Genomic DNA, 18543 nt, shown 5'->3' on the forward strand with positions numbered 1-18543 from the left:
GTCGATGGAGACAAGGTGATACGCCTGGACCCCGAGACAGGTGGGCGCCGGATGGCAGGGCCGTCTGAGGTTTGGCCACATCGGGTGTCCACTGTGTCTGCAGCGTTCTGGCTTCAGAAGTCGGGGCCGGGCAGCAATCGCGAATTTGTAGAGACTAAGGGGCCTCCGTTTCCCTACGGCATGGACTCCCAGGTTCCCTCTGCAGGTGTGCTAGGTCCTGGGGCTGCCGCAACCAAGGACCACACACTGGCTGCCTAAAGAACAGGAAGTCACCTGCCCCAGTCCTGCAGAGCAGGAGTCTGAGACCGAGGAGTCTCAGGGCCGTACTCCCTCCAGGAGCTCTAGCAGAGGTTCCTTCCTGCCTCTCCTAGCTCCTGGGGGCTCCAGGCGTCCCTGGACTTGTGGCCGCATCACTCCAGTCTCTGCCTCCGTCTCCATGTGGCGTTTTCCTCTGTGTCTGTGTCTCCTCTTCTGTCTCTTAGAAGGACACCTGTCATTGCATTTAGGGTCCATCCTACTCCACCGTGATCCCATCTCCAGATCCTTCACTAATTAGATCTTGAAACACCCTATTTCTATACAAGATCTCATTCCTAGGTTGCGGATATTAGGGTGTAGACAGATCTTTTTGGAAACCACAGTTCAATCCACTACAATTGTATTGAGACTCTAGGGGAGGATCCTTCCTGCCTCTCCCAGCTCCTGGGGGCTCCAGGCATCCCTGGGCTTGAGGCCACATCACTCCCGTCTCTGACTCTGTTTCCACGTGGCCTTCTCCTCTGTGTCTGTGTCTGCTCTTCTGTCTCTTAGAAGGACACTGGTGATTGGATGTAGGGCCCACCCTAACCTGCTCTGACCTACTAATTACCTCTGCAAACACCCTATTTCCAAATAAGTTCCCATTCTGAGATCCTACTTGACATGAATCTGGGGAGACTACAGAGCTCACTAGAGCAGGTGTGGCTGGGCCTGGCTGGGCAGGTGCCAATCTGGCAGCTCCAGGTGCCACAGAGACACCCATGCGGCCCGGGGGGTGGGCCCAGGGTCAGGATGAACGGCCAGGCAGGCGGCCTCGGGTGCTCAGGCTCAGCCCTCACGCTCGCTCACAGGGAAGGTGCTGTGCACGGTGGAGCTGCCTGTGTACAGGGTCACCTCCTGCTGCTTCGGGGACCCGGCTATGACGACCTCTACGTGACCTCCGCGGCGGACTGCCTGAGTCCGGAGCACTTGTTACGGGAGCCCCGGGCTGGACACATCTTCAAGGTTCCGTGAGGGTTTTCTGCCGAGAGTCCCTCCTGGGGCCGCGGGCGAGAGCTCATCTTTAACCTCAGTGGGGAGCTCGGGCAGGGTGGACGATGTCTGCAGACAGACGGAGGTTATTCCTTCTGTTTCCTAGAAAACAAACATTTCCAAACTTTTTTTTGAGATGGAGTTTCGCTCTTGTTGCCCGGGCTGCAGTGCAGTGGTGTGATCTCGGCTCACGGCAACCTCTGCCTCCTGGGTTCAAGCGATTCTCCTGCCTCAGCCTCCTGAGTAGCTGGGATGACAGGCATGCGCCACCACGCCCGGCTAATTTTGTATTTTTAGTAGAGACGGGGTTTCACCATGTTGTTCAGGCTGGTCTTGAACTCCCGACCTCAGGTGATCCACCCGCCTCGGCCTCCCAAAGTGCTAGGATGACAGGTGCGAGCCACTGTGCCCGGCCAGTTTCAAAGGTTTTATGCCCCCTGGTGTTAGATAGAAATTGTGTTTTTAGGCCTGCCCGGTGGCTCATGCCTGTCATCCCAGCACTTTGGGAGGCCAAGGCAGGAGGATCACGAGGTCAGGAGATCGAGACCATCCTGGCTAACACGGTGAAACCCTGTCTCTACTAAAAAATACAAAAAAAAAATTATCTGGGCACGGTGGTGGGTGCCTGTAGTCCCAGCTACTTGGGAGGCTGAGGCAGGAGAATCGCTTGAACCTGGGAGGTGGAGGTTGCAGTGAGCCGAGATCACGCCACTCCACTCCAGCCTGGGCGACAGAGAGAGACTCCATCTCAAAACCAACAAACAAACAAAAATTGTGTTTTTAACGCGTGGGTTTTAAAGCCTCCAGCATTGCCTTGGCCTTACTCTGCCAGTAACACGGTGTTTCGGCCACACCCTTGGAACTGACCGCAGCATCCCGGCTCCATCCAGAGGTCACAGGCTTTGGGGTGAGAGGAGGCCCCCCTTTACTCCTTCACTGGCTGAGCCGAGAGCCGCTCCCAGGGCAGCTTCGCGCGTTGGCCTCCGTGCAGGGGTGCTGGGCCGGCGTCAGCGGCCCCCCGCACGCTCATTCCCGCAGCAGCGTCGGGTTCACAGCGGGTGATAAAGGCAGCCATTCTTCAAAGTCAACTCTGTTGTGGCTGCCGTGGGGAGGTCAGTCACAGCTGAGGGACCAAGCACTGGGTCTCTGTGTGGCACAAGTCCTGCCTGGGGCTGTGCAGACCCTCCTTACACACCTCATGGCCCCGAAAGCTCACCAGGCCCTCCCAGAAGTCGTCTGTGCGAGACAGAAGGGGTCTGCAGAATTCTAACTCCCCGCCCAGAAGTGACTGATAGGATGAACACGGTTTTCTAATTGTGGTAAATATGTATATAATGAGCATTTTTTTTTTTTTTTTTTTTGAGATGGAGTCTCACTCTGTCGCCCAGGCTGGAGTGCAATGGCGCCATCTCGGCTCACTGCAAGCTCCACCTCCTGGGTTCACGCCATTCTCCTGCCTCAGCCTCCCGAGTAGCTGGGACTACAGGCGCCCGCCACCTCGCCCGGCTAATTTTTTGGTATTTTTAGTAGAGACGGGGTTTCACCGTGTTAGCCAGGATGTTCTCGATCTCCTGACCTCGTGATCTGCCCACCTCGGCCTCCCAAAGTGCTGGGATTACAGGTGTGAGCCACTGCACCCGGCAAACAATGTTTCCTAATTGTGGTAAATATATATATAATTAGCACTTTGGTTTTTTTTTTTTTTTTTGAGACGGAGTGTTGCTCTGTCACCCAGGCTGGAGTCCAGTGGCACAAACTCAGCTCACTGAAACCTCCACCTGCTGTGTTGAAGCGATTCTCCTGCCTCAGCCTCCCAAGTAGCTGGAACCGCAGGCGCCCGCCACCACGCCCGGCTAATTTTTGTTCTTTTAGGGTTTTGCCATGTTGGCCAGGCTAGTCTCGAACTCCTGACCTCCTGATCCGCCCACCTCAGCCTCCCAAAGTGCTGGGATTATAGGTGTGAGCCACCACGCCCAGCTAATTTTTATATTTTTAGTAGAGACAAGGTTTCACCATGTTGGCCAGGCTTCTCTTGAACTCTTGACCTCAGGTGATCCACCTGTCTCAACCCCCGAGTCAGGCAGGGTGGACAGGAGGGTGGGGAGTCTGGGAGCTCGGATGCAGTTGCCACGGGAGGCCTGGCTGGTCGCTGCTGCAACCGTGAGGCCAACGCCCAGGTTATTCTATGAATCGAGCTGCTTTCACATGCTGTGAGATTTACCACAAGACAAAGCTTTAAAAAATACTTTGCTTGGCTGGGCGCGGTGGCTCACGCCCGTAATCCCAGCACTTTGGGAGGCGGAGGCGGGAGGATCATCTGAGTTCAGGAGTTTGAGACCATCCTGGCCAACTTGGCAAAACCCCATCTGTACTAAAAATACAAAAATTAGCCAGGTGCGGTGGTGGGCACCTGTAATTCCAGCTACTCGGGAGGCTGAGGCAGGAGAATCGCTTGAACCCGGGAGGTGGAGGTTGCAGTGAGCCGAGATCACGCCACTGCACTCCAGCCTGGGCGACAAGAGTGAAACTCCGTCTCAAAAAAAAAAAAAAGTACTTTCCTTGAGCCGAGGAGCCAGGTTTCCCTCTCCACGTGCCGGAGCCAGTGTGGACAGAGCTCCTTGTATCGTCCAGGACTGCATGGGAAGGCTGAGGGCAGCCTGGATGAGTACGGGGAGGCCAGGATCCAGGCAGAGAGGGGTGGAGGGGTGCGAGGTGGCATAGGGGCCGGGGCCAGGGCCCTAAAGCAAAAGACTTCTGCAAAATCAGTGTTGTAAAAATAAGCAGAAAGCGGCCGGGCACGGTGGCTCATGCCTGTGATCCCGGCACTTTGGGAAGCTGAGGCGGTTGGATCACCTGAGGTCAGGAGTTCGAGGGGGGCCCCTGCCTCCCTCCCACCATGTTGGGGACATTGTGGCCCCCCAAGACCACCTGGGATGGTACAGCCGGCCCCTGCCGCACCCCCTGCATCCACCCCCAGAGCTGGGCTCTGCTGCTGGGACCTGACTGTGGCCACTGCCCTCCCAGGGCAATCGGGGGTGGGGGGTGAGCACGGGGATTCCACAGACCATCCCGCTCTTCCAACCCTAACCCTGGCCCCCAGCCAGCCTGGGAGATGCTGCCTGACCTTGCAGGTCCCTCTGACCTGCTGACTGTGGGTGTCCACACCTCACCTCACAGAGCAAACAGGAACCACACACAGGGAAGCTTCCTCCTTCCATTCCTGTCCTCAGGTCCCTAGGGGCCCCTGGGGGGCTTCCAGCTGCCAACACTGCAATGGTGTATGGGTATGGGGGTGGGGAGCCCTTGAGGGACTCCCAGGGAGGGGTTCTCTAGTTGGGGAGGGGCTGGGAGCCCCTAGGGCGAATGGTGGAGGCTCCCACATCCATGGGGTGGGTGTGGGGGTGTCTGTGTGAACCAGCTCATGGAGACCCCCCCAGGCTCAGTGCTATTGGCTCAAAGGTGCAGCAGGGAGGCCCCTCCAGTGACGTGAGCCACCCGGGCACCGAGCTGGGTCCCCGCAGGGCTGGGCTTGCCCCTCATCTCAGCAACCTGCCTCATCTCTCCTGAACCTCAGCGTGGTCACCCGTGAGGTGGGAGGGGACCCGCCCGGGAGCCAGCAGAGGGTCTCTGGGACCTGCCAGGCAATGGCTTTGCACACACGTCACCTGCATGCATGGTGCATTCACGAGAGAGCACAGGCCATCATGAGAGGAAGGGACACACAAAATGTGCTCTGTCCACAGAGCGGAATAGTACGCAGCCATGAAAAGGAACGGGGTTCTGACACAGGGTCTCCTTGTGGAGTCATGAGAATGTGCTGGAGCTAAAGAGAGGGGGTTAGCTACAGAGTGGGGGTAGCTAGAGACAGTGGGGGTAGCTAGAGAGAGTGGGGGTAGCTAGAGAGAGTGGGGGTAGCTAGAGAGAGTGGGGGTAGCTAGAGAGAGGTGAGGGTAGCTAGAGAGAGGTGAGGGTAGCTAGAGAGAGGTGTGGGTAGCTAGAGAGAGTGGGGTAGCTAGAGAGGGGGATAGCTAGAGAGGTGGGGGTAGCTAGAGAGAGTGGGGGTAGCTAGAGAGAGTGGGGGTAGCTAGAGAGAGGTGTGGGTTGCATCTGACAGTGAGTGTTTGTGGAAGAGAGAGCAACTCCGTCTGGAATGCTGATCCACCTGTTCACTTCTGATCAACCGCTGTTCTGGGAAGGTCTCTAAGATGATTTTGCTACTTTCTCCAATGTGACCTCAATCCTGCCCTTGGGTCAAAATAGCCTGGACCATAAACCCTGCCCTGGGGCAGGTGCACGTGGCTGTCCCTGAGGCACCTTCCCTGACCATGAGGGCCCCCCCCTCCCTCCCACCAACGTTTTCCTGCATATTCCTCCCTAGGGTGAAGCCGTGGGTCTGCAGGGATAACCGGGATCCACTCTCCTCGCAGACACGGCTTCTGTTCTTACTTCTCTGCTAAGTATTTCTTTCAGAGAATCTGGATTAGTCAGCTTCTTCCTTCAGCTCTCAGCTTCCTCGACCTCTGGGGTGTGGTTTGCACAGACCTGGCCCCTGCGGAAACATGTGCTAAATGCTAGTGAATGGACCCATTAGAATAGTTAATTCTAGCCGGGCACGGTGAAAATGGTTAACTGTGGCCGGGCACGGTGGCTCACACCTGTAATCCCAGCACTTTGGGAGGCCGAGGCGGGCGGATCACGAGGTCAGGAGTTTGAGACCAGCCTGGCTGAGGCAGGAGAATTGCTTGAACCTGGTGTAATGTGAAAAAAAAACCAGTGCCAAGCACAGCTCACAAGGCCTTCCCCCTTTAGGCTTAGAACGATGGCGGGGAGCAGTGGCTCACACCTGTAATCCCGGCACTTTGGGAGGCCGAGGCGGGTGGATCACGAGGTCAGGAGATCGAGACCATCCTGGCTAACCTGGTGAAACCCCGTCTGTACTAAAAATACAAAAAATTAGCCGGGCGTGGTGGCGGGTGCCTGTAGTCCCAGCTACTCGGGAGGCTGAGGCAGATAATTGCTTGAACCCGGGAGGCGGAGCTTGCAGTGAGCCGAGATCACACCACTGCACTCCAGCCTGGGCGACAGAGCGAGACTCCATCTCAAAAAAAAAAAAAAAAAAAAAAAGAAGCCTGCAATCCCAGCACTTTGGGAGGCTGAGGCACGTGGATCACGAGGTCAGGAGTTCAAGAGCAGCCTGGCCAAGATGGTGAAACCCCCGTCTCTACTAAAAATAAAAGAAATTAGCCAGACATGGTGGCGGGTGCCTGTAATCCCAGCTACTCGAGAGGCTGAGGCAGGAGAATTGCTTGAACCCGGGAGGCGGAGGTTGCAGTGAGCCGAGATCACGCCACTGCACTCCAGCCCGGGCTACAAGAGTGAAACTCCGTCTCAAAAAAAAAAAAAATACGGTCTCAAACCGCACCTCATGAAGCCCAGGGATGGGCTTTTGGGGTGGGCCCCACCGTGAGGAATGTGGGTTTCCAAGCAGTTCTCTGGGGGCACAGAGCACCTTGGGAATCAGCAGGGAAAATGGATCTGGGCAGGCTCCGGCCCTGACATGGACCTGGGGTTCCGGGGACCCCTCTTCTGGGCCAGCCAGGCCCCCTTGCGCCTGTGCCCCTCTGGCGACGTACCCCGGCCTTTGCAAGCTGTGTCCGTTCTTCCCACCACCTGCAGGTGGTGCACGGCATCTGCCTGGGACGAGGACGCCAGAGGCTTCTGTGGAATCTGAGACGCTGCCTTCCAAGGCCGGCACCTCCTGCCCCTGCTGTCCTTTGATCTTGGGGTTCCCGTCCGAGCCACGGCTGTGACCTCGCGTCCCCAGGAGCTGGGTTTTCTTTATCCTCCTTGGTCTTCCTGTCACCGCCCAAGGGGCTCACCTCGCCGGCTGCGCGGACAGAGTGATTTCGGCTGCGCGGACAGAGTGATTTATCGCTACCACAAAGCTGCAATCCCAGCCGGCTGCGTGGGAGGCCGGAGTTTCCTTATTCCTCAAATCTGTCCCCCAAAGACCCTGGGACTGGAGTTTTCCAGGATAATTTGGTGGGTAGAAGGTCAGAAAGTGGGGAGTGCTGATTGGTTGGGTCAGAGATGAAATCACAGGGAGTCGAAGCTGTCGTCTGGCACTGAGTCAGTTCCTGGGTGGGGGCCGCAGACCAGACGAGCCGGTTGATCATCTGGCTGGTGCCAGCTGATCCGTCCAGTGCAGGGTCTGTGACATATCTCGGCACTGATTGCAGGTTTCACAACAGCGATGTGAGCAGGAGCAATTTGAGGAGGGTCAGAAACTTGTAGCCTCCAGAGGCCTGAGTCCTAAACCATCATTTCTAATCCAGGGGATAATCTCTTAGTCCTGTAAACGCAGCCTAGTCCCCAGGCAAGAAGGAGGTTTGCACTGGGAAAGGGCTATGATCATCTTTGTTTCAAAGCTAAACTACAAACTAAGTTCCTCCCAAAGATAGTGTGGCTGACACCCATGAGTGAAGAAGGACAGCTTGGACACAGCTTGCAGACAGCTTGGAGGCAGCTTGGAGACAGTTGGAGACAGCTTGGAGACAGCTTGGGGACATCTTGCAGACACCTTGGACACAGCTTGCAGACAGCTTGGAGACAGCTTGCAGACAGCTTGCTGATAGCTTGGAGACAGCTTGGAGAAAGCTTGCAGGCAGCTTGGAGACAGCTTGGGGACATCTTGCAGACACCTTGGACACAGCTTGCAGACAGCTTGGACACAGCTTGCAGACAGCTAGGAGACAGCTTGGGGACATCTTGCAGACACCTTGGACACAGCTTGCAGACAGCTTGCAGACAGCTTGCAGACAGCTTGGAGACAGCTTGCAGACAGCTTGCAGAGAGCTCGGAGACAGCTTGCAGAGAGCATGGAGACAGGTTGCAGACAGCTTGGAGACAGCTTGGAGGTAGCTTGGAGACAGCTTGGAGGCAGCTCGCAGACAGCTTGGAGACAGCTTGTAGGTAGCTTGGAGACAGCGTGCAGACAGCTTAGAGACAGCTTGGCGACAGCTTGCAGACAGCTTGGAGACAGCTTGGAGACACCTTGAAGGCAGCTTGCAGACAGCTTGGAGACAGCTCGCAGACAGCTTGGAGACAGCTTGGAGGTAGCCTGGAGGTAGCTTGGAGACAGCTTGGAGGCAGCTTGCAGACAGCTTGGAGACAGCTTGCAGACAGCTTGGAGACAGCTTGCAGAAAGCTTGGAGACAGCTTGCAGACAGCTTGGAGACACCTTGGGGACATCTTGCAGACAGCTTGGACACAGCTTGTAGACAGCTTGGAGACAGCTTGCAGACAGCTTGCAGACAGCTTGGAGACAGCTTGCAGACAGCTTGCAGACAGCTTGGAGACAGCTTGCAGACAGCTTGGAGACAGCTTGCAGACAGCTTGCAGAAAGCTTGGAGACAGCTTGCAGACAGCTTGCAAAGAGCTAGGAGACAACTTGCAGACAGCTCGGAGACAGCTTGCAGACAGCTCGGAGACAGCTTGCAGACAACTTGGAGACAGCTTGCAGACAGCATGGAGACAGCTTGCAGACATCTTGGAGACTGCTTGGAGACAGCTTGGAGACAGCTTGCAGGCAGCTTGGAGACAGCTTGGGGACATCTTGCAGACAGCTTGGACAGAGCTTGCAGACAGCTTGGAGATAGCTTGCAGGCAGCTTGGAGACAGCTTGGGGACATCTTGCAGACAGCTTGGACAGAGCTTGCAGACAGCTTGCAGACAGCTTGGACACAGCTTGCAGACAGCTTGGAGACAGCTTGGAGGCACCTTGCATACAGCTTGGAGACAGCTCACATGCAGCTTGCAGACAGCTCAGAGACAGCTTGCAGACAGCTTGGAGACAGCTTAGAGACAGCTTGCAGACACCTTGGAGACATCTTACAGACAGCTTGGAGACAGCTTGCAGACAGCTTGGAGACAGCTTGCAGACAGCTTGGAGGTAGCTTGGAGACAGCTTGGAGATAGTTTGCAGACAGCTTGGAGGTAGCTTGGAGACAGCTTAGAGACAGCTTGCAGACAGCTTGGAGACAGCTTGCAGACAGCTTGCAGAAAGCTTGGAGACAGCTTGCAGACAGCTTGCAAAGAGCTAGGAGACAACTTGCAGACAGCTCGGAGACAGCTTGCAGACAGCTCGGAGACAGCTTGCAGACAACTTGGAGACAGCTTGCAGACAGCATGGAGACAGCTTGCAGACATCTTGGAGACTGCTTGGAGACAGCTTGGAGACAGCTTGCAGGCAGCTTGGAGACAGCTTGGGGACATCTTGCAGACAGCTTGGACAGAGCTTGCAGACAGCTTGCAGACAGCTTGGACACAGCTTGCAGACAGCTTGGAGACAGCTTGGAGGCACCTTGCATACAGCTTGGAGACAGCTCGCATGCAGCTTGCAGACAGCTCGGAGACAGCTTGCAGACAGCTTGGAGACAGCTTAGAGACAGCTTGCAGACACCTTGGAGACATCTTACAGACAGCTTGGAGACAGCTTGCAGACAGCTTGGAGACAGCTTGCAGACAGCTTGGAGGTAGCTTGGAGACAGCTTGGAGACAGTTTGCAGACAGCTTGGAGGTAGCTTGGAGACAGCTTAGAGACAGCTTGCAGACAGCTTGGAGACAGCTTAGAGACAGCTTGCAGACACCTTGGAGACATCTTACAGACAGCTTGGAGACAACTTGCAGACAGCTTGGAGACAGCTTGCAGACAGCTTGCAGACAACTTGCAGACAGCTTGGAGACAGCTTGCAGACAGCTTGCAGACAGCTTGCAGACTGCTTGGAGACAGCTTGCAGACATCTTGGACACAGCTTGCAGACAGCTTGCAGACAGCTGGGAGACAGCTTGGAGACAGCTTGGAGGCACTTTGCATACAGCTTGGAGACAGCTTGCATACAGTTTGCACACAGCTCGGAGACATCTTGCAGACAGCTTGGAGACAGCTTGCAGACAGCTCACAGCTTGCAGACAGCTTGGAGACAGCTTGGGGACATCTTGCAGACATCTTGGACACAGCTTGCAGACAGCTTGCAGACAGCTGGGAGACAGCTTGCAGACAGCTTGCTGACAGTTTGGAGACAGCTTGCAGACAGCTTGCAGACAGCTTGGAGGCAGTTTGGAGGCAGCTTGGAGGCAGCTTGGAGGCAGCTTGGGGCAGCTTGGAGACAGCGTGGAAGTTCGAAGCAAGACGGACTCAGTGAGGTTAGCTCTCCTTCACTGCCCTAATGTTTTCACTTACAATTTTATCAGGCCGGGTGCGGTGCCTCATGCCTGTAATCCCACCACTCTGGGAGGCTGTGGTGGGTGGATCACAGCGTCAGGGGTTTGAGTCCAGCCTGGCCAATGTGGTGAAACCCCGTCTCTAATAAAAATACCAAAACTAGCCGAGTATGGTGGTGGGTGCCTGTGGTCCCAGCTACCCAGGAGCTTGAGACAGGTGAATGGCTGGAACGTGGGAGGCGAAGGTTGCAGTGAGCCGAGATCGTGCCACTGCACTCCAGCCTGGGTGACAGAGCGAGACTCTGTCTCATAAAAAAAAAAAAGAAAAATTGTTTTTGCAAAAATGGTTTCAATCTCAGGGAGTAGAGCCCTTTCCTGTGGGACCCGCCTGGCCCAGCTCCCTGGCTCCCTCCCTGCCCGGCCACCCTGCAGGATGCCAGGGTTGAGGGGTCTCTGGGGGTTACCATGGAGGCCCACCTGTTCCTGGGGGCTGCGTAGAAAGCCCCCCACCCACGGGGAGCTGAGGACCTCAGAGGAGGAGCAGAGACTCCAGTTCCTGCTAGGGTCAGTTGAGGTTATCTGTAGTTAATTTTTATCTAAAAGGTGATGCAAGCTTATTTTTAAAATGCAAATAGGCCGGTGAAGTGGCTGACGCCTGTAATCCCAGCACCTTGGGAGGCTGAGGTGGGGGGATCGCTTGAGCCCCAGAATTAGAGACCAGCCGGGGCAACATAGCCAGGTCCTGTCTCTACAAAAATAATTATTATGGATAAATAAAAATAAAAATTCAACTGTAAAGATGTTTATAAAGTAAAAAAGGAAAAAATGTCTTTTTTAACCTGTCCTATTCTTCAGAAAAGGTAACCTATTCATAGTCAATACTTATTTGTAATCATTCAATTTGCAATTTAATTAATCATTGAATTTTACATTCAATTTGCATTTTTGTTTTTAATCATTCAATGTGAAATTATATAATGTCAACTTACCCATTTCAAAGTGTGCACTGCAGTGGCATTTAGTACAGTCACAAGCTTGGCAGGATTTTTTTTTTTTTTTTTTGAGATAATCTCTCTCTCTAGGTCTGTCACCCAGGCTGGAGTCCAGTGGCGTGATCTCGGCTCACCACAACCTCCACCTCCCGGGTTCAAGTAATTCTGCCTCAGCCTCCGGAGTAGCTGGGATTAGAGACATATGCCACCGTGCCCAGCTAATTTTTGTATTTTTAGTAGAGATGGGGTTTTACCATGTTGGCCAGACTGGTCTTGAACTCCAGACCTCGGGTGATCCGGCCCACCTTGGCCTCCCAAAGTGCTGGGATGACAGGTGTGAGCCACCGTGCCCGGCCCTGCAGCCTGTTTTTGTTTGTTTGTTTGTTTGTTTTTGAGATGGAGTCTCACTCTGTCGCCCAGGCTGGAGTGCATTGGCGCGATCTCGGGTCACTGCAACCTCCACCTCCCGGGTTCATGCCATTCTCTTGCCTCAGCCTCCTAAGTAGCTGGGACTACAGGTGCCCGCCACCACACCTGGCTAATTTTTTGTATTTTTAGTAGAGACGAGGTTTCACCGTGTTAGCCAGGATGGTCTCCATCTCCTGACCTCGTGATCCACCCACCTCGGCCTCCCAAAGTGCTGGGATGACAGGCGTGAACCACTGTGCCCGGCCGAGGAGTTTTATTTTTTATTTTATTTATTTATTTATTTATTTATTTATGTGTTTTTTTTTTTTTTGAGACAGAGTCTTGCTCTGTTGCCCAGGCTGGAGTGCAGTGGTGCGATTTGGGCTCACTGCAACCTCTGCCTCCCGGGTTCACGCCATTCTCCCGCCTCAGCCTCCCGAGTAGCTGGGATGATAGGCGTGAGCCACCGCACCCAGCCAAGGCGTTTTAGGCGACACAACAAAAGCCTGTCTCAAAAAAGGAAATGAAATATATATATGTGTATATGAAGAAGAGTAAGATGCAATATATTTTATGACAATCAGTGTATATGGCCTGTATACCTGAAATAAAAGAGGAAACCAGCTGTGGTCAAAAACTGAATCAGGGGCCGGGCGCGGTGGCTCATGCCTGTAATCCCAGCACTTTGGGAGGCCGAGGCAGGTGGATCACTTGAGGTCAGGAGTTCGAGACCAGCCTGGCCAATATGGTGAAAAACCGTCTCTGCTAAAAATACAAAAAATCAGCCGGGTGTGGTGGCGGGCACCTGTAATCCCAGGTACTCACTTGGGAGGCTGAGGCAGGAGAATCACTTGAACCTGGAAGGCGGAGGTTGCAGTGAGCCAAGATCGTGCCACTGCACTCCAGCCTGGGAGACAGAGTGAGACTCTCTCTCAAAAAAAAGAAAAAAGATCAACCTGAGCCAGCACAGGCTTCTTGTACCCTGAGCTGTGGCTTCTTCCCTGCGTGGAAACAACAGGTGTCTGTCGTTGGCTTCAACGTCAGCAGCGTCTGAACCGCCTCCAAGGGGCAGGGTTGGGGACAGTGGGGAATCCAGGTCCGGTCAGGAACGCCCGTGTGGATTTGCAGACGCTGTAGTTTTGGGGATGTGGAAGAAAAATAAGTCTTAGGCTGGGTGCGGTGGCTCATGCCTGTAATCTCAGCACTTTGGGAGGCTGAGGCAGGAGAATCGCTTGAACCCAGGAGGTGAAGGTTGCAGTGAGCCGAGATCGCACCATTGCGCTCCAGCCTGGGTGACAGACCGAGATTCTGTCTGAAAAATAAAAATAAAAAATAAAATAAAGTGGGCCGGGCGAGGTGGCTCAGGCCTGTCATCCCAGCACTTTGGGAGGCCGAGGCGGGCGGATCACGAGGTCAGGAGATCGAGACCATCCTGGCTAACACGGTGAAGCCTCGTCTCTACTAAAAATACAAAAAATTAGCCAGGCATGGTGGCTGGTGCCTGTTATCTCAGCTACTCAGGAGGCTGAGGCAGAGAATGGTGTGAACCCGGGAGGCGGAGCTGGCAGTGACCCGAGATCGCGCCACTGCACTCCAGCCTGGGTGACAGAGCGAGACTCTGTTTCCAAAAAAAAAAAGAAAGAAAGAAGAAAGGAAGAAAGGAAACAGAAAAAAAGAAAGAAAGAAAGAAGGAAAGAAAGAAAGAAAGAAAGAAAGAAAGAAAGAAAGAAAGAAAGAAAGAAAGAAAGAAAGAAAGAAGGAAGGAAGGAAAAGGACAGGACACACAGAAAGCAGAGAAACAGCTGCATTGGGTGTGGGTTGGCGTTTACCTTGTTTGAACCCGGTTGGAACATTTGGCTGCCTTTGGCTGAGATTCGGTGATTGCCACAAGAGTAGGTTCTGGTCTGTTGACCCCTCCTGTTATGTCACAGTTCACTATGTACAGAGAAACCTTTAGGCCAAACTTAAAATATGTCGGGAGGCAACTTCAGGAACCATCAATATTGTAGACAGAAGTTTGTCTTTTCTCCTTTTTTGGTAGACGCAGGGTTTCACTGTGTCCCCCAGGCTGGAGTGCAGTGGTGTGATCGCAGCTCATGCAGCCTCGACCTCCTAGGCTCAAGTGATCCTCCCTCCTCAGCCTCCTGAGTAGCAGGGACTACAGGAGGAGGGAAGAGGTCTCTGTAGCTGGTCCTACAAGTGCACACCACTACGCCCAGCTAATTTTTATATTTTTTGTAGAGACAGGGTCTCGCCATGTTGCCCAGGCTCGTCTGGAACTCCTGGGCTCAAGCGATCTGCCTGCCTCGGCCTCTCACAAAAGTGCTGGTTTTTCAATCTCTGTTGACTTGATCAGTGGAAAATGGTAATCCATTTTAACGTTGAATACCGGTGTGTGGTAGCATATATTTGTATGTGTTTTGACAATTCTGTACAAAGTCGAGTGACTCTCCTGCTGTGTGTGTCATCAGAGGACATTTTGGGACATTTAGGGCTGCGTTACAATTTTGAGCGTGGGGACTTGGAGTATGAATGATTAGCATGGGACCAGGTGGGCAGGTGCGCCTGGCATCAGGGGTGAGAGGGCCGCATCCCTGACTCCACTCCTCATCCCTGACTTCCTTCTCCAGCTCAGCTGTGGCATGGGCACCCTTGTGCCAGAGGAAACGGGCACTTTCTTTCTTTCTCTTTCTTTTCCTTCCCTCCCTCCCTCCCTCCCTCTCTCTTTCTTTCTTCTTTCTTTTTTTCTTTTCTTTTCCTTTTGGAGACAGAGTCTATTGCTGTCTCCCAGGCTGGAGTGCAATGGCACGATCTCCACTCACTGCAAGCTGCGCCTCCCGGGTTCACGCCATTCTCCTGCCTCAGCCTCCCAAGTAGCTGGGACTACAGGTGCCCGCCACCACGCCCGGCTAATTTTTTGTATTTTTAGTAGAGACGGGGTTTCACCGTGTTAGCCAGGATGGTCTCCAGCTCCTGACGTTGTGATCTGCCCGCCTCGGCCTCCCAAAGTGCTGGGATTACAGGCGTGAGCCACCGCGCCCGGCCGATTCCTGTTCCTTCTGCCCCTCTCTGGAGGTGTCTGCTTCTGGCTTCTGACTCTGCTTCCCAGGCTGTAGGAATAGCTCCCCTGCGCCTAACCCCTTATGAGAAACAAAGCTGTCCTTTGCAGCCTCACCATTCTTTTTTTGTTTTTTTGTTTTTTTTTTTTTGTTTGTTTTTTTGAAACAGAGTCTGGTTCTGTCCCCCACGCTGGAGTGCCATGGCTAGATCTTGGCTCACTCCAACTTCCGCCTTCCGGGTTCAAGTGATTCTCCTGCCTCAGCCTCTCAAGGAGCTAGGATTACAGGTGAGTGTCACCACACCCGGCTAATTTTTTATATTTTTGGTATCGAACTCCTGACCTGAAGTGATCCGCCGACCTCAGCCTCCCAAAGTGCTGAGATGACAGGCGTGAGCCACCGCACCTGTCCTGTTTTTTTTTTTTTTTTTTTTGAGATGGAGTTTCACTGTTGCAGCCCAGGCTGGAGTGCAGTGGCACAACCTTGGCTCACTGCAACCTCTGCCTCCTGGGTTCATGCAGTTCTCCTGCCTCAGCCTCCCCAGTAGCTGGGATTACAGGCATTCACCACTATGGCTGGCTAACTTTTGTATTTTTAGTAGAGATGGGGTTTCACCATGTTGGCCAGGCTGGTCTTGAACTCCTGACCTCACGGATCCACCTGCCTCAGCCTCCCAAACTGCTGGGATGACAGGCGTGAGCCGCCACACCCAGCCAGCCTTACTATTCTTTAGTCGATACTTATAATGCAAAATCGCGCCCTGCTTCCTGAACCCCCAAACCAGCAGAGACGGGAGCTACAGACGTGGAGAATACTTTTTCCAGAGGTGTGATTTAGGAAGGCTATACGTGTTGCTGATAAAAATCAGTATCTCTGGCAGGGTGCGGTGGCTCACGCCTGTCATCCCAGCACTTTGGGAGGCCAAGGCAGGCGGATTGCCTGAGGTCAGGAGTTTGAGACCAGCCTGACCAACATGATGAAACCCTGTCTCTACTAAATTAGCCGGGCATGATGGCAGGTGCCTGTAATCCCAGCTGCTCGGGAGGCTGAGGCAGGGGAATTGCTTGAACCAGGGAGGTGGAGGTTGCAGTGAGCCGAGATGGCACCATTGCACTCCAGCCTGGGCGACAGAGCGAGACTCTGTCTCAAAACAACCACAAAAACAAAAACCAGTACCTCCCAGCTCCTGCTCAATAAACAGCAAGTGAAGCGTTAAATAACCCTGGCTTGATGCTGGCCGCGGTGGCTCATGCCTGTCATCCCAGCACTTTGGGAGGCCAAGGCAGGAGGATCCCTTGAGCCCAGGAGTTTGAGACCAGCCTGGGCAATATAGTGAGACCCTATACGAAAAAATGCTGAAATTAGTCGGGCGTGGTGGCACGTGCCTGTAGTCCCAGCTATTTGGGAAGCTGAGGCAGGAGAATCCCTTGAGCCCAGGAGTTCGAGGCTGCAGTGAGCCGACGTCATGCCACTGCACTGCAGCCTGGGCTACAGCAGGAGAGCAGGACGTGGCTCAAAACAAAGAATACTGATGTGAAGGGCTGGGCGCAGTGGCTCACGCCTGTAAAAACAGCACTTTGGGAGGCCGAGTTGCGCAAATCACTGGAGGTCGGGAGTTCGAGACCAGCCTGGCTAACATGGTGAAACCCCGTCTCTACGAAAAATACAAAAATTAGCCAGGCGTGGTGGCGGACGCCTGTAATCCCAGCTACTCGGAGGCTGAGGCAGGAGAATCGCTTGAACCCGGGAGATGGAGGTTGCAGTGAGCCGAGATTATCTCAGCCTTCCCAGTAGATGGGATTACAGGCGCGTGCCACCAGGCCCAGCTAAATTTTGTATTTTGTTTTTTTTTGGTAGAGACGAGGTTTCATCATGTTGGCCATCCGCCCGCCTTGGCCTCCCAAAGTTGTGTCTTTTCTCTGGTAAAGGGGTAAGACTCAGCTTCGGAGACACAATTCTCTATCCTTTTCATGTCATTTTGCTTCTCGGCAAGGACAGGGGGAAACAGAATTGATGACTTTACTTTTATTTTTTATTTTTTGAGACGGAGACCAGGCTGGAGTGCAGTGGCGCGATCTTGGCTCACTGCAACCTCCACCTCCCCGGTTCAAGCGATTCTCCTGCCTCAGCCTCTGGAGTAGCTGGGACTACAGGCACACGCCGCCACGCCCAGCTATTTTTTTTTTTTTTTTTTTTAGTAGAGACGGGATTTCACCATGTTGCCCAGGCTGGTCTCGAACTCCAGAGCTCAGCTCAGGCAATCCACCCTCCCGGGCCTCCCAGAGTGTTAGGATGACAGGCGTGAGCCACCACGCCCGGCCCAGTGACGGTTTTAAACAAGGCAGCTCAGAACAGAGCAGCTTCGGGAGTCGCACCTGCAGAATGAGATCATGTAGCCTCCGGTCTCGGCTCACGCAGCTGTGCTCTGAGCCCGTCACGGCCCGGCCTGAGGCCCCGTGAGCCGCGCGGCTGCCCCATGCTGTTGAAACTCGGGTCCGGGGCTCCCAGCTTTGTGCCTCTGTTCCCCGCGATGACCGCACGGTGCCACCTCTCAGAAACCCTCCGTGCTGGCTCTCAACCACCCGTGACAACTGCGAGCTGGAAACAGGGTGGGATAATACGTTGGACTCAATAAAGGTGCTGGCCCAGGGTCCCTCTCTGCTGCATTCCTCACCACCCAGTGTGGGTGGGGCCTGCAGGACCCAGGACCCGTAAATAATCAAATCCTTACCTCCGCCTGGGTGGGGCCTGCAGGCCGGCCGTGGATGCAGGACTCGTAAATAATCAAACCTTTATCTCCGCCTGGTGTCTCTCCTAGCCATTGGAGGGGTGCTCCCCACGCTAAATATTCGAAACTCGAACGCGGGGTCATGGGATTTTCTAGTGCAGAAGAGGGTTTTCCATTCCAGGAAGCAGCTGGACCAAGGGCTTCCGTGCCCGGCCTTGGGAGGGGTTCGCAAACACCCCTTGTCGGACACAAGCGCACGGTCAACAGGGAAGTCGCAGCCATTTACAGGGGCTCACACTTGGCCCACTTCACTCAAGCACCCTTCACAACCCTCGGCTTGCAGAAAACAGGCAGCACCGAGGCACGGACGACACGTCCCTCAGCCCATGTGATGTCTTCACCTCGTGTCCAGCCCACACCTGGCCGCCCAGGACACAGAGGGAGGAAGGGCTGGGCCCCGAGACTATGGGTCCACATCACACCAGGACATGGGAGGAAGGGCCAGGCGTTGAGACTATGGGTCCACATCACACCAGGACATGGGAGGAAGGGCCGGGCACTGTGACGTCTGGTCCTCATGACAGTGGGGCACAGCGGGAGGAAGGGCCAGACCTCATGACCACGGTCCACATCACACCAGGACACAGAGGAAGGGCCGGGCCCGGTGACCACGGTCCACATCACACCAGGACACAGAGGAAGGGCCGGGCCCGGTGACCACGGTCCACATCACACCAGGACACAGAGGAAGGGCCGGGCCCGGTGACCTCTGGTCCTCATGACTCTGGGGCACAGCGGGAGGAAGGGCCGGGCCCCGTGACTGTGGGAGGAGGCGTGGAAGCCG

Source organism: Gorilla gorilla, chromosome Y, assembly GCF_029281585.2.
Source record: "Gorilla gorilla gorilla isolate KB3781 chromosome Y, NHGRI_mGorGor1-v2.1_pri, whole genome shotgun sequence".
In the NCBI taxonomy this organism is placed as follows: domain Eukaryota; kingdom Metazoa; phylum Chordata; class Mammalia; order Primates; family Hominidae; genus Gorilla; species Gorilla gorilla.